Source organism: Moschus berezovskii, chromosome 8, assembly GCF_049115385.1.
Source record: "Moschus berezovskii isolate FMDL1 chromosome 8, NW_MosBer_1.0, whole genome shotgun sequence".
Classification (NCBI taxonomy): domain Eukaryota; kingdom Metazoa; phylum Chordata; class Mammalia; order Artiodactyla; family Moschidae; genus Moschus; species Moschus berezovskii.
The window spans coordinates 60,749,993-60,753,123 of record NC_142467.1 but is presented as its reverse complement, the minus strand read 5'-3'; positions in this window follow the sequence as shown (position 1 = coordinate 60,753,123).

Below are 3,131 nucleotides of genomic sequence, written 5' to 3'. Positions count from 1 at the left end.
TAAGCCTCATTTGCCTTCTCTGGGTATGCAAGTGAATTTGCATATATCTTGTGTCCATTTGCATTCCCCTCACATGGGGCATTTAGAATAAAAACAACATTCATGAATCAAAATGAAGCTTGTTCCATTCTTTCTCAGTCAAAGTATGGCGTAAGTAAAAGGATACTGCAGTGTGAGAAAAGGGCTGAAATTATATTTGCCAGGGTTATGTGTAGTTTTAAAAGCAATTCAATTTGGTGGCATTTACCACCAGAAAATTGGGGTTTAATATTTATAGGTTTAGCCCAGGAGAATACAATCATTCATGACTGAAATGGCCACCCTCTTCCTTTACCATTCTTGTAGAAATTTGAGCTAAAGGCCCCTAAAAGCTGAGACTGCCCTCTTTTCCTCCCCCTGGTCACTGCTTAACGGGTGGGAAGCCTGATGTTTCCAGTCAGTTGACTTCTCCATTTGAGATGAAATGCATGAAGACCAACTAAAAAGGAGAAAAGGAAGGAGTGATGCTCCTTTATCTTTCCTCAGCCTCTTTGGAAACTTAAAGATCTAGGGAAAAGAAAAAAGTCGCCTGATATGAACACTGCACAGAATTTCATTTAAAGAAACAAACCAGTGAACAGAGGGCTACTGGTCTCAAAATGAGAGGGAACCCCAAATAATGAAAACTGACATGATAAACAAGGATAAATTCATTACAGAGTTGTTAAAACTGTTAAGTAAGAATATGTCAACGAGCTTTCAGCACTAAGAGTAAAAGTACCGAGCTAAAGGGCGGAGTTTTGCAATCAGTGTGACAGGTAGACAGTTCAGTGAAGAAGGATGACTCAAACCTTCACAGCTCAAGAAAAATCCACTTAGTGCATTTCACCTCCTTATCATACAATACTCAGTTCTTGAAGCAACTTTCTGGTCATTGGATGATTTGTAACCAAGAGAAGGGGTGTTTTGGAGAATGGATTTCTAGTTTTAAAGAGATATACCTCTTACTATAACTTTCCAAATTGGCATCCTAGTTTGTAATTCAGAGTTTTATAAATTTTGTTGTGTATGAATTAATGCATAATTCAACTCTTGACTGAACTGAAAAAATCAGGCTTCTTAACAAACCTGGCAAGTCTTATCATTTCTGCCTTTAAAATGTCATATGCATCTGGAGAAATACTATGATAAGCATGCAGATATATATGAACAGAGGAGCTCCATTACCATTGTTCTAATAGCCATTAAAAAAAATCTTGGAAGTAACCAAATGTCCATCATTAGGAGACTGGTTAAATATATTATGGTAAATTCATACAATGTGGAACACTCAGTTCAGTTCAGTTCAGTCGCTCAGTCGTGTCCGACTCTCCGCGACCCCATGAATCACAGCACGCCAGGCCTCCCTGTCCATCACCAACTCCCGGAGTTCACTCAAACTCATGTCCATTGAGTCGGTGATGCCATCCAGCCATCTCATTCTCCCCATATGTAAAAATAGACAGCCAATGGGAATTTGCTGTATGTCTCAGGGAATTCACACCGGGACTCCATAACAACCTAGAGGGGTGGGAAGGGGTGGGAGGTGGGAGGGAGGTTCAAGACGGAGGATACATATGTATCCCTATGGCCGATTCATGCTGATGTATGGCAGAAACCAATATAATACTGTAAAGCAATCATCCTTCAATTAAAAATAAATACATTTTAAAAAATTCACACAGTGTAGAACTCTGACAGCTATTAAAAAGAATAAGACAGATTTATATATAATGTATATATGATATTTATGATCAAAATTTTCTGAAATGATATCAATATTGGTAGTTGTTTAGAGTAGGATTGGAGAAAGACTAGGGGAACAGTAGACTTTTATAAAGAACTTCAATAACCATTTAAATTTTTACAATGGTCATATAGTTCTTTTATATAAAATATTATAGTTCTTGATATGTAGTAACTGAAGTAATTAATATACTCTATAGTTATGTGGATTTACTAATTCACAAAAATCACATACACACAAAGTGAGCGTGAAAATAAGCACTGCTACTGCTGCTGCTAAGTCGCTTCAGTCGTGTCTGACTCTGTGCGACCCCATAGACGGAAGCCCACCAGGCTTCCCTGTCCCTGGGATTCTCCAGGCAAGAATACTGGAGTGGGTTGCCATTTCCTTCTCCAATGCATGAAAGTGAAAGTGAAGGCGCTCAGTCATGTCCGACTCTTAGCGACCCCATGGACTGCAGCCTACCAGGCTCCTCCGTCCATGGGATTTTCCAGGCAAGGGTACTGGAGTGGCTTGCCATTGCCTTCTCCGAAAATCAGCACTAGCAGATGCAAAAGAAAACACGCCAACTATAAAATTTCTCATTAAGTAGTGGGATACTAGATGATTTTTATTTTCTTCTTTAAAAAGTTTTTTAAAGATTTTTATAAGGATGTTGGTATAGTTTTCTTGATATAAATAGCTGCTGCAGCTACTGCTAAGTCACTTCAGTCGTGTCTGACTCTGTGTGACCCCATAGACGGAAGCCCACCAGGCTCCCCCGTCCCTGGGATTCTCCAGGCAAGAACACTGGAGTGGGTTGCCATTTCCTTCTCCAGTGTGTGAAAGTGAAAAGTGAAAGTTAAGTCGCTCAGTCGTGTCTGACCCTTAGCGACCCCACGGACTGCAGCCTACCAGGTTCCTCCATCCATGGGATTTTCTAGGCAAGAGAACTGGAGTGGCTTGCCATTGCCTTCTCCAGATATAAATAGCACTCATTGTTTATTCTTTCAAGTTACAAAAATTATCCATTTTCAGAGTAGAAAACTTAGAAAATACACACAAAAATAAAAGAACACTATCAAAATTCACCTGTAACTTCAATATCCAAAGTAACTATTGTTAACCTTTTGGTTTATAACTTTCTGGTCCTTTTGCAGTGTTTTTCTTACTAAAAAGATGATCCTTGTATTTGCTCTGTGATCTATGTTTTTGTTTGACATATTATCCAGAATGTTTCTCCATGTCCGTAAAGTATTCTCCAATATGATTTTTATAACTGCATAATATTCCATAATAGTATATGTTATAATTTACTAAGCCAATACTCTACTTCTGGACTGTCCCACTTTTTTTTAACATTCTAAATAACTCACCACTGAGCATT